The 13,806-nt window shown below is 45.7% G+C and overlaps 1 protein-coding gene across 2 annotated transcripts in view; it reads right to left on the bottom strand.

The window, feature by feature from the left end:
* Positions 1–9,791, bottom strand: part of LOC140722434 (NACHT, LRR and PYD domains-containing protein 3-like) — a 103,100-nt gene extending 93,309 nt beyond the window's left edge. For both annotated transcript variants that reach the window (XM_073037173.1, XM_073037174.1), the window contains exon 1: positions 9,650–9,791. The gene's annotated coding sequence lies outside the window, so the exon portion shown is untranslated. The remainder of the gene's footprint in view (positions 1–9,649) is intronic.
* Between the last annotated feature and the right edge of the window lie 4,015 nt (positions 9,792–13,806).

The following is a 13,806-nucleotide window of genomic DNA, read 5'->3' on the forward strand; positions in this document are numbered from 1 at the left end:
TCTCACATTAATTCACTAAGAACGTTCAGTCTCCCTTTGGGTATATTTTCAAGTCGTTTTCTTCTAGTTTTACACCAGACCATCAGACGAGGGTCATTTAGTAACTATGGGGGAGGGGCCGGTGTTGCTGCTCTGTGAGACTCGCAGTGCAATTTTCTGTGTGCAAGCTGCTGACTGTCTGCAGGGCAAATTCTGACACGCAGGCATTCCTCTGAGCAGGGAGCGGCTTCTCTGCTGAAAACAAACAAACTACTTCAACATTTCGCGCTCACCTTCAACTGTGAACAAAGCTAATTTAACACTGAATTTAAATATTTCTGTAACAGGAAAAAACATTAAAACACCGATGATATAGAAAAGAAAGTTCACCAGTGTCTGCAATCTGAATGTCTACTTATTACAATTGCTATCAGACTTTGAGAGTTTCCAGTAGTTTATTTTACTTCAAACACCCAATATCTGTAGTTTTAATATATATATATTTGCGATTTAATTAAATGAATCGATCTGTGGCATAGTCCAAGACGATGTTCCGAATGCCAGTATCTTACAGTAGCTCTGTATTCTCAATAGTTTTTCCTGTGTATGTGAGTGAGTGTGTGTCAGGGAGGGAGAAGAGGGAGAGAGACTCTTTCACTGACCTGGGGGGACATTTCGCATATCACTGCAGAAAGGTTTTTCTACAGCGTCTCAGTAGAAACCAACTGGAGAATGTTTGTAGTTGAAGGTAATTGTTTCTTTTAATCCATTTGGTCAATAATTAACTTGTTAATTTGAAGATTTCAGAGTTCCCTTCTCCCACTGACTTCCCTCCCAAGCCCGACAAAAGCCAAACCCCATTGTAAACGCTCCCTGGTTCTGAAGAATCGGAGACGACACTTACTGTGATGTTGAAACCGGACGGAGTTCAGTGAGGTGCCGGGTGAACGGTGTGCTCACCATACACAGAGATGTCAGTCTGAGCCGCTACACCCGAGGTTATTCGGTTATATAGTGTCTGTCACTCATTACAAAACTCCTCCCACCCTCCTTCCCCAAGCTCTCTCCTTCCCCCTCCCACACTCTACTCATCCCATGCTCAACTCCCCTTCCTCTTTCCCCACACCCTTCCCCGCTCTCTCATGCCTTCATCCCTCTCCATCTCTCCTTCTTTTTCCTGTCCAGCTGCCGCCTGTCTATCCCTGTCTAATAATGTAGACTGTCATCAAATGGGAGAATGTTCAAACATCAGAGGTGCAGAGGGAATCAGGTGTACTCAGGTCTGACTCCTGGAAGGTTAATTTATAGGTTGAGTCTGTGATAAAGAAGGCAAGTGCAGTGTTGTCATTTATTTCAAGGGGAATAGAATATAAAAGCAAGGAGAAAATTCTGAGTCTTTATGAGACATTAATCAGGACATATTTCAAGTGTCATCAACAGTTTTGGGCCCAATATCTCAGGAAGCATGTGTTGTCATCGTTGAGTGACCACAGGAGGTTCATGAGGATGATTTCAGCAATGAAGGGGTTCACATATGAGGAGCATGTGGCAGCTTTGGGCCTGTACTGACTGGAATTAGAAAAATGCTGGGGAATCTCATTGACACCTACTGACTGTTAAAAGGACTGGCTGGGGTGAATATGGAGAGGATGCTCCTGTGGTGAAGGTATGCAAATCTGGGGGCTGCAGCCTTAAAATTGAGGGGCGACCATTTAGAAAAGATTAAAGAAGGATTTGTTTTAGCCAGAGAGTAGTGAATCTGTCACAGACTGTAGTGGAGGACAATCCGTGGGTGTATTTAAGGCAAAAGTTGATTGTCTCCTGATCATTCAGAACATCAAAGGATATGGTGAGAAGGCAGATGTATGGGGTTGAGTGGGATCAAGGGTCAGCCATGTTGGAATGTCGGAGCTGAATTCTGCTCCTGTGTCTCATGGTCCGGTGATTGTCACAGACTGATCTTTTATGGAATCATGAAAAGAAAGTTTTAGAAACAAATATAGACAATGTGAGTCTGAAGGAAAAAATCATAAAATTCCAGAAACTCGCAGCAAGCAGAGCATCATCTGTAATTGGTAGCGTGGTTTTGGAATCATCGGTAGTATTCTTTATATCAGCTTTCACATTCATTGTCCCTCCCTGCAGCAGAAATAGTTAAGCAGACTAATAATGTCTTTGTGGTGGCGTGTTGGGGAGGAAGCATTAAGAAGAGGGACGCCTCACGTCTTAATAAGCTGGTAAGGAAGACGGGCTCTGTCGTGGGCAAAGTACTGGAGAGTTTAACATCGGTAGCTGAGCGAAGGGCGCTGAGTAGGCTACGGTCAATTATGGAAAACTCTGAACATCCTCTACATAGCACCATCCAGAGACAGAGAAGCAGTTTCAGCGACAGGTTACTATCGATGCAATGCTCCTCAGACAGGATGAAGAGGTCAATACTCCCCAATGCCATTTGGCTTTACAATTCAACCGCCAGGACTTAAGAACTTTTTAAAAGCTATTATTAATGCTTTTTGAGATAGTGATTTAGATGCATATCATATTTTTTACTGAGTTAAGTATTGTATGTAATTAGTTTTGCTACAACAAGTGTATGGGACATTGGAAAAAAAAGTTGAATTTCCCCATGGGGATGAATAAAGTATCTATCTATCTATCTATCTATCTATCTATCTAATGTGAATGTTTTCAAACCCAAATGAGAGGGAAACTTCAAACCAGTTGGATATGGTTTTAGCAGAATGGCTTAAAGTTCTGCTTTAAGAAGAACTGCCTACGGTTCTGTGGAATGTGCGGGGCCAAACAGCTGCTTACACCAGACCCTGAGCTTGGAATCTCCCAGAAAAACAACTCGCACCTTTTCCCAGTACTCTTTCAACCTTATTTCTCTTCTATAGATTGATGACCAAAGCTGCAGTCAATACTCCAAATTCAAACTCAGCAATGTCTTATTCCTTTTATTCCACCGCACTCTTTAGTGCGCTATCGTTTACTGTGTAAGACCTACATAGAGCAACACTTACCTGCATTAAATTGCATCTGCAATTTTCAGCTCAGTATTTGCAGCTGCGCCAGAGCCCACTGTAACCTATGATAACCTGCCTCTTTGCCAACTACACCCCTGATCTTGCTGTCATATGCAAATGTGCTTATCAAGTTAAACACATTATCATAGATGACAAACAGCAATGGCCCAACTACCATTTCTGTGGCTCTCCACCGGTCATAAACCCCAAATCAGGGAGACAATCATCTACTATCATTGTCAGCCTTCGCACAAAGCTCCACTGTCTATGCCAATTTACTTCCTTACATTGAACGTGGAGCAAATAAATTTTCTTTACCAAACTCCCTTTCTGTCCCTTTCTCTCTAATCATATTTCCCTCCCACTGTCTCCCCATTGTGTTCCATCATCTACCCCCTGTCTACCTACTCCACTGACTCACCTTCATCTTAGTTGCTCCCTGTCCACCTCATAGACCTGTTATGAGTGATGAATAGACCTGATGGACAATGGGGTAGAGTTAACCATTCCCCTCCTGAGAAACACAAACTATTACTGTTGCTATGCTGACCATGAGAAAGAGAGACGGAAAAACAAGCAAGAACATCGGCAACAGATAAGAGAGAGGGGGAGATTGCTGATTAACCATATTGTGACTCCTTTTTGAATTATTTACTGTTTCGCTGCAAGGACAATAGTTTGCTCATAAACATTCCTCAGTGGACTGAAGGAGTGGCCTTATTTGATGGACACAGTCATTCAGGAGTGATGGATAGCTGAGTCCCCGTTAGTAGGGATAAAAGACAGGTCTGTAGAGACACCCTCCAGACACACCAGTGGACACTGATTGAGTGTTGGAACCCACAAGAAAGGTGGGGGCTTTGAAGACTGAACCAGGAGGTAGGTCAGTAAGGCTATCAGTGTAAAAGCAGGGCCGGTGGGGACTTGTGTGGGTGTCCACTCACGCCAGAGTGACGGGTCCACCACAGAAGAACGGTCTAGCAGAAGGATGGAGAGGACATAACTGAATGACCACACCGATACGACGGATTAAGAAAGCAAAGGAAGGTTTGCCTGACTGTAACTGTTACATCTCGCTCGCTCTCTCTCTCTCTCTCCAACCATTACAATACAACAACTATAACTACATCAGCACTCATGAACTGAACTGAGCTTTATACTTTTCTATGACAATTTATTTACCCCTAGACATCAATAGAGCTTGTTTATTATTGATTATTATTATTCCAACACTTTTAGGTTTATTACTGCTAACTGGTTTTATATGTATATTTGCATTATTGATATGGTTTTGCTTATTTTTATTAATAAACACCTTTAGTTTGGTACCACCAACGGATTCTTCTTTCTCTGCTGGTTAGACACCCAGTTACGGGGTACGTAACAGACCCTCGCCCTGACTTTTTCCCCTCTCCCTGCTCAACCTCTCTCTCTCTCTACCTCATTCTGCCCCTCACCTTTACCCTTACATCAACAATATTTTAAGGGTTATTGACAATTTTGGGAAAGATGCACTTTTCATACACTGTGTCATGTCTTTGTATTAAGGAATGTCACAGTTGGGAATGGCGTGGATCTTTTTTTTAATATCATAAAAAAAGTTTTAAAACAACTGCAGATAATGAGAGTTTGAAGTAAAAATAACTAAATTCTGCAAACTCACAGCAAACAGGACAGTAACTGTAACTGGTAAGGTAGCTGGTTCAAGCCCATTGGCAGTGTCGTTTATGACATGTTACAGGTTCCTTGCAAACTATTAACAGTTTAGCACATTTGCATATGCAGAAATAGTTGAACAGAACACTGAAGTGACTTTGTTTATGTGATAGAGAGTGAAATGTCAAACCAGTTTGAATTGGTTTCAGCAGAAAGACTGCTCCCTGTTCTGAGGAATATGCAGGCAGCCGTTTAAACACAAACCCTGAGCTCCGAGTCTCACACAAAAGCAACCTGCACCTTCCAAATCAATCAATGATATTGCCTCTTCCCTCTTCCTTTCCAGTTCCACTGAAGGGTCTCGGCCCGAAACGTTCCCATTGTATTCAGTTCCATACACACTGCCTGGACCTGCTGAGTTACTCCAGCATTTTGTCTTTCCCTGGTTACGAAATATCCGTGACAGGGAGCGTGTGGGCAGTTTAAAACCACGTCAAAACACATCCAGGCTGTTGAGTATTCTTGGGAAATTAAGGTGTGAATTATTCAAGTCTGATATTAATTTCGGATCTTTACCCAATCAAACTTCTGTCTGTGATCAAGGAGTCATGGTTAGAGAGTCATATCGAAACAGAACACAGTACAGGTGCATTGTCTGAGCCATTTAAACCACCTGTTCCCACCCACCTGCACAGTAGCCTACTCCCCCATCCATATTTTCAAAGGTGAAATCGTGCTCGCATGTACCACTCCTGTTGGCAGCTCGTTCCACATTCTCTCGACCCTCTGATTGAAGACTTATCCACTCATGTCCCACTAAAACTTTTCATCTTTCACCCATGATGCATGATCTCTGGTTGTCGTTCTACCCGACTTCAGTGGAAAAGGCCTGCTTGCATTTACCTATCTCTACCCATCTTCATGTTGTCCTGCTCTATCAAGTCTCCTCTCAATTTTTAGCATTTCAAGGATTAAAGTCCAAAACTATTCATCCTTTCCTTATCACTCAGGGCCTCCGGAAACCTCCTTGAAGTTTTTCCCAGTACACTTTCAAACTTACACCTTTCCTGTTGGTAGGTGACCAAAACTACACACAATACTCTAAATTCGGACTCACTGATGTCTTATAACAACTTCAAAATAACATCCCATCTCCTGCAGTCAATAACTTAACTGATGAAGGTCACCATGCCAAAGCATTTATTAACCACCCTATCTACCTGTGGCGCTGCTTTCAATGAATTATGGACCTCTATTCCCAGATCCTTTTGTTCCACCGCAACGTTAGTGCTCTACTGTTGACTGTGTAAGACCTACCAAAGCACAACACTTCGCACTTGCCTGCATTAAATTCCATCTGCCATTTTCAGCTCAGTATCTCCAGCTGTTCCAGATCCCTGTAACCTATGATAGATAATTTGCCTCTCTGTCAACTACACCCCTAACCTTGGTGTCACATGTAAATGTGCTTATCAAGTTAAAAACATTACCATCCCAATCATTGATATAGATGACAAACAGCAATGGACCCAACGATTAATGGAGACAATCATCTACCATCACAGTCCACCTTCTCCCAAAATGCCATTGTCTACTCCAATTTACTTCCTTACGTTGAACGTGATGCAAATGAATTTTCTTGACCAACCGCCGACGCAGGATTGTTAAATGCTTGCAAAAGACCATGTAAACAACATTCGCTTCATTGTCTTTATCTACTTTCCTGGTAACATTCCCAATAACCTCATCAAAAAAAAAAATTCTGTGTGTTGCCAGGAGTAAACAAAGTCATGCTGACTGTTCCAAGTCAGTCTTGTCTTTTCAAATACTTATATATGCAGTGGTTCTAATACTGATGTCAGAAGCACTGGTCTATAGTTTGCTGGGGTTTTTTTTAAGCCTTTCTTCAACAGCAGGTCTGTATAACCCATGGAGAGCAGGATTTTACACCATATTCCAGGTACAATCTCAACAAAACGCAAGTAATTGTTAATGTCATTTCACTCTTACACCCAATAACTCTTACAATAAATACAATGTACCTTTCACCTCCCTCTCTACCCACTGCACTTAAACTCTCCATTTTAACACACTCAGGATTTCAGTTTCTCCTACAGAAGTGGGTGATCTCACATTTCCCACACTGGTCTCCAGTGACCTGTTGTTCCCACTCACTCCTTTTGCCTCCGTTACCCCCAAAACCTCTCAACAAGAGACACAGAACATAGAACAGTACAGCACAGTGCTCAGTCTATTCAATTAATGAAATGGCCAACTAAACTAATCCCATCTGCCAGAACAATGTCCATATCCTTCCATTTTCCTCACATTCATGTGCTGATCTAAATATCTCTTGAAAGTCCCAATGTATCTGCCACTACCATCACCCCAGGCAGCACAGACTGGATGGAGGTTGAACAAGATGGTTGATATACATCATTGAGATGATAGGATACAGACTGGACAGAGGTTGAACAATATGGTTGATATATATCATTGAGATGATAGGATACAGGCTGGACAGAGGTTGAACAAGATGGTTGATATATATCATTGAGGTGGTGGGACACAGACTGGACAGAGACTGAAAAAGATGGTTGATATATATCATTGAGGTGGTGGGATACAGGCTGGACAGAGGTTGAACAAGATGGTTGATATATATCATTGAGGTGGTGGGATACAGGCTCGACAGAGGTTGAACAAGATGTTGATATATATCATTGAGGTGGTAGGATACAGACTGAACAGAGGTTGAACAAGATGGTTGATATATATCATTGAGATGATGGGATACAGACTGGACAGAGGTTGAACAAGATGGTTGATATATATCATTGAGGTGATGGGATACAGACTGGACAGAGGTTGAACAAGATGGTTGATATATATCATTGGGGTGGTGGGATACAGACTGGACAGAGGTTGAACAGGATGGGCAGGGAATGAGCAGATGGGATCAGCTGGGAGAAGGGATCAAGGATGATCACTGATTGTCCTCAGGAGGAGGGGTTGGTCAACAGCCCGCCCCCTACATTTCTAATGAGCAGCACTGTTTACTGTTCTTGTGTTAAAATGCTTTTGTGGGATTATGATGGGATGTTCCAGTTCATTTATTGTTACCTTTTATCTTGGATTATACAGTTATTTGCTTGTGTATTTCTGGGTCACACTAACTGTATCCGGGGTGTGTGATGGTCGCCTCCCGTCTGTATGAGACTGGTTGGGTTCACTCTCGGGGTCGTGCTGGCCGGTCTATTTTGTGTTTATCACGATAAAACTGTTATTGAGTTTAATGAACTGCCTCATCTGTCGTTATGGACCAAATGCTCACCACAATACTACTGTATAAAAGATCTGAAAATAACAAAGCTAGAACAAACCATAAGAACTTTGGAATATACGCTTTGCCCATCAGCAAATTTTATCAATGCATCATAAAAAGTTTCCCATCTGGATACTCCACACATTGGTATGGCGACTGCTTTACCCGTGACCGCAAGGAACTGCAGAGTTACGGACACAGATCAAGCTCATCACAGAACCTAGTCTCCCCTACATGAACTCCTTCTGGACTTCCCGCTCCCTCGGTAAATTCAAAGATCCCCACAACCTGGGACATTCTCCTTTCTCACCCACCCCAATTAGGGAGAAGGTACATATCACCAGGCTTAAAAGCGGCTTATCTGAAGTGAAAAAAGTTTTTGAGACGTTCCAGGAAGCGAGGCGAAGTCGACAGTTCGGGGAGTTAACGGGACTCACCGGCCAATATCAGATCTACCGAACAAGAGAAATCATGCTGGTGCTGCAAATCCACGTCAGCACAAAACGGTGACTGGACTCCGCCGGCCAAAAATCACTGCATTCCGCGGACTGTGTACACGAGCAATGCGATTACTGCACGCGGAGGGTGATTACTGCGTCAGAGCGGAGGGTCACCCCAGGGAGCAAATTCCAGTGACCGACCCAGCAGACTCGGTGAGGAACAACATACACGCCCCTCATATCTCCATTAACCTACCCCCTCTCACCTCAAATGGATGGCCTCTTATCTAAAATATTTCATCCCTGGAAAAAATATATCGTCTATCCACTCTTATCCCTCTCGTAATCGTATAAACGTCCATCCAGTCTCACCGGAGCCTGCGCCGCTCTAGCGAAAACAACATAAGTTTGTCCAGCCTCTCGTTATAGCTCATGCCCTCTAATCCAGGCAGTGTCCTGGTAAACCTCTTCTGCGCCCTCTCCAAAGCCCCGACATCCTTCCGAGAATGGGGGCGACCAGAACTGTATGAAACACTCCAGATGTGGTCTAACTAGTTTTACAAAACTGCAGCACAACTTCCCGACTTTTGAACTCAATGTCTCGACTAATAAAGACAACCATGCCATTTGCCCTCTTAACCTCCCGGTCAATCTGTGCAGTCTCTTTCAGGGAGGCATGAACTTGGAGTCTAAGATCCCTCTGATCATCAACACTGTTCAGGGTTTTGCATTTAACAGTGTACTGTCGCATACATTCGACCTACCGAGCTTCCAAGATGATCATCACTAATCAAATCTCACTGGGATTTCTCAGGTCCTGTTGAATTTATTGCCAAGTGCACAAGTACGGGAAGGTACAGGTACAGAGAAACACTGACTTGTGGCAGCATCACAGGCAAGTACATTCACATAACACACGGACAACAAATTGTACATTTCTCTGTCAGTAACAGTCTATAAATATGTTTTACGTCATCCTGTTAATAGGACCAGAACAACAGGGGCTGAGCGGCGGCTCATCTCAGACGGTTCGGTGTGAAGGTCTCACAACCCGGACCGACCCCGGCAGATTCCGTGAAGGAAGCGAGGCGAGGCCGCCAGATCGGGAAAGTTCATCCCCTCCCCCTTCAGGTTTCACCGATCACCTTGTGTTTCTCTCTCCCTCCCCACCCCCACCTTTTGTTCTCCAGTTCTCCCCGCTCCGGACCTGTTTCAATACTCACCGAAAGGAAATTGTTGGTGTCGCCCCGCAGTGAATAATCCGTCCCCGGCTCCTCGCCAGGACCCCTCCTGATCCTGATCCCACCGCCGACCAGTTTAAACAAAGAACGATAAACAACAGCGCCCTTCCCGTACTGAGCATGCGCGACGCGTCAGTGCGTCAACAGATAAGTGGGCGGAGCCTCGGAACGCAGCTGCAGATCCACAAATCTGTCTGTCCAGGTAGACTCATTGTCTCAGATTGCTCCTGCCCCACCGAACTCATTTCTGCATACCTTGACGCTGTTTTATCCTCCTTTGTTCAATCCCTTCCCACCTATGTTCGTGACACTTCTCATGCTTTGGATATTTTCAATGATTTTAAGTTCCCTCGCCCCCACCGCCTTATTTTCTCCATGGACGTCCAGTCCCTCTATACCTCCATCCCCCACCTGGACGGTCTCAAAGCTCTCCGCTTCTTTTTGGATTCCAGTCCTAAACAATTCCCCTCTACCACCACTCTCCTCCGTCCAGCGGAATTAGTTCTTACTCTCAATAATTTATCCTTTGTCTCCTCCCACTTCTTCCAAACCAAGGGTGTAGCCATGGGCACCCGCATGGGTCCCAGTTATACCTGACCTTTTGTTGGCTTTGTGGAACGGTCCATGTTCCAAGTCTATACGGGTATCCGTCCCCCTCTTTTCCTTCGCTACATCGATGACTGCATTGGCGTTGCCTTCTGCACGCATGCTGAGCTCGTTGACTTCATTAACTTTGCCTCCAACTTTCACCCTGCCCTCAAATTTACCTGGTCTATTTCCGAGACCTCCCTCCCCTTTCTTGATCTTTCTGTCTCCATCTCTGGAGACGGCCTATCTACTGATATCTACTACAAGCCTACATACTCTCACAGCTACCTGGACTATTCCTCTTCCCACCCTGTCTCTTGCAAAAATGCTATCCCCTTCTCGAAATTCCTCCGTCTCCGCCGCATCTGCTCTCAGGATGAGGCTTTTCATTCCAGGACGAAGGAGATGTCTTCCTTTCTTAAACAAAGGGGCTCTGACGGTGGTGTCGGAAAAGAGAATGCTGTCCAAGTTGCATGCCATCTTGGACAATGACTCCCATCCAATCCATAATGTACTGGTTAGACACAGAAGTACATTCAGCTAGAGACTCATTCCACCGAGATGTAGCACTGAGCGTCATTCCTACCTGTGGCCATCAAACTTTACAACTCCTCCCTCGGAGTGTCAGACACCCTGAGCCAATAGGCGGGCCCTGGACTTAATTCCACTTGGCATGATTAACTTATTATTTAATTATTTGTGGTTTTATATTGCTATATTTTTTCACCATTCTTGGTGTGGCTGTAACGAAACCCAATTTCCCTCGGGATCAATAAAGTATGTCTATCTGTCTGACTGTCATCACCTCTGCTCTGAAATGCATCTCTCCCATTTCCCACACATGTGCCCTCACCCCATCTGCCCACCACCCAACTCGGGATAGGGTTCCCCTTGTCCTTACCTACCACCCCACCAGCTTCCGCCAACATATAATTCTCCGTAACTTCCGCCACCTCCGACGGGATCCCACTACCAAGCACATCTTTCCCTCCACCTTCCCTTTCTGCTTTCCGCAGGGATCGCTTCCTATGCGACTCCCTTGTCCCCCCATCCCTTCCCACCGATCTCCCTCCTCGCACTTATCCTTGTAAGCAGAACAACTGCTACACCTGCCCGTACTCTTCCTCCCTCACCACCATTCAGGGCCCTAGAAAGTCCTTCCAGGTGAGGCGACACTTCACCTGTGAGACAGCTGGTGTGGTATACTGCTTCCGGTGCTCCTGGTGTGGCCTTTGGTGAGACCCGACGCAGACTGGGAAACCATTTCGCAGAACACCTACGCTCTGTCTGCCAAGGAAAGCGGGATCTCCCAGTGGCCACACATTTTAATTCCACGTCCCATTCCCATTCTGATATGTCTATCCATGGCCTCCTCTACTGTCAAGATGAAGCCACACTCAGGTTGGAGGAACAATAACATATACTGGCTGGGTAGCCTCCAACCTGATGGCATGAACATTGACTTCTCTAACTTCTGTTAATGCCCCTCCTCCCCTTCTTACCCCATCACTGATATATTTAGTTTTTTTTCCACCCTCCTTTTTTTCTCTCTTTCTGCCCATCACGCTGCCTGTTCTCCATCTCCCTCTGGTGCTCCACTCCCCCTTTCTTTCTCCCGAGGCCTCCCGTCCCATGATCCTTTCCCTTCTCCAGCTCTGTATTCCTTTTGTCAATCACCTTTCGAGCTCTTGGCTTCTCCCCACCCCCTCCGGTCTTCTTCTATCATTTCGCATTTCACCCTCCCCTCGTACTTTCAAATCTCTTACTATCTTTCCTCTCCGTTAGTCCTAACGAAGGGTCTCGGTCTGAAACATCGACAGTGCTTCTCTCTATAGATGCTGCCTGGCCTGCTGTGTTCCACCAGCATTTTGTGTGTGTTATCTGCAGATGCTGCGGATCCGCGGTAGAACGGGATCACGTGACGGGTGGAGGGTCTCTCACGTGACCCGGTGACTCCAGTCCTCACCCCTCACACTCTGCCCGACCTCCCCACAACATTTCCCATATTACTCCATATTTAGACCGTGTACATGTTTAACATTTTCCCTCCGTATATTCCCGTCCTATCCCTCCACCTCCCTGGGTTAGGGGCTACGGGTTCGAATCCCATTCCGGTCCGACTAACATTTTAGATCCAAACCAGAATTGTGCAGGTTTGATGTAAATCAGTCTATGTTTATAAACACTAATTTTTATTCACATTCCTCCGGCCTCACTGGACAGGAACACTGAAACATCAAGTGAGAAACAGCAGGAGGTGGCCATTCAGCCCCTCTAACTATCAACAAGATGGCGGCTGCTCTCCCATCTCAGATACACGTTTCTGTCCGATCCTAATTTCCTCCATCCCTTCGGTCTCCACACATCTACCAGCCTCTGTTTTATGTGAAGAAGATCACTGAGTCTTCACCGCCCTCTGTGGTGGGGAATTACAGACATTCACCACCCTCGGAGTGGAGACATTTCCCCTCATCTCAGTCCCAGACAGACAACCCCTTTTTCAGAGACTGGGATCCCTGGTTCAACCGGTAATGATGTTGTGCATTTCAATGTGTTCACCTCTCAGTCCTCGATTCTCTAAATGAAATGGTTATCATATTTGATCTTTCTTCATATGATGACCCCACCACTCCAGGGATCAGTCTGGTGAATCTTCATTGCACTCTCTATAACAAACACTCTCTAACCTCTTTGTTAATCCTCTATGGAATTAATTTCCATCTTCTGCAGCCCCGTGTTGCCCCAACCACTCACCTCCCACCCCTGTCACTAATTCCAACTTCCCACCTCCCCCCTCACCTGGATCCACCTCTCTCTCCCCAGCTCTCGGCCCGAAATGTTGACGGTCCATTTCCCTCCACAGATGCTGCCCGACCCTCCGGCAGTTTGTTCTTTGGTCTGTATAACCCGTGTTAGTATGGGGAGCGGGATTTTACACCATATTCCAGGTACAAACTCAACAAAGCACAAATAATTGTCACTTTGCCCGGACCATCGGCCCTGCTTCCAGGGCAACAGTCTGCCGGTGTTTGCCCCCAATGTGGTGAATCCCTCTGCTCGACAGCACCGTGGTCTCAGACATTTCCACAGATGAGCCCCTCCTGTCCCCACCGGGACAAACATCCTGTCCGCCCCCTCTCACATCATCTTCATCCTTTCAATAAAATCCCCCCTCCCGGGGGAACCGGCATCAAACCGACGGACCGAGCGGTCTCCTCCTACCTCTCGGCGATACATCAGACTCCGGTCGCGGGAGACGCTTCACAAACGTCCCAACTTCCCTCGGAGGGAAATGGAAATAAATCAGAAAGCGGACATTTGCTTTGAGGGTTTCTCCGCTCTGAGGAGGCGGTCGGCGCTCGAGCGGGAGACGGACTCAGCGGGGTAACGCCCACTCGGCTTGTCCGCCTCCGCGACTGGTTGTAACCGGTGATTGGCATCGCTTCGCACCAATGGGAATAGCGCAGCGCCCGAATCCTGTGTTGACAGCGGTGGGGGAGGGGCTGGTCACGTGATTATTAGCCCAGCCGGTAAACCGATAAAGCTCGAGC

The sequence above is a fragment of the Hemitrygon akajei genome, unplaced genomic scaffold (genome assembly GCF_048418815.1).
Source record: "Hemitrygon akajei unplaced genomic scaffold, sHemAka1.3 Scf000077, whole genome shotgun sequence".
Taxonomy (NCBI): Eukaryota; Metazoa; Chordata; class Chondrichthyes; order Myliobatiformes; family Dasyatidae; genus Hemitrygon; species Hemitrygon akajei.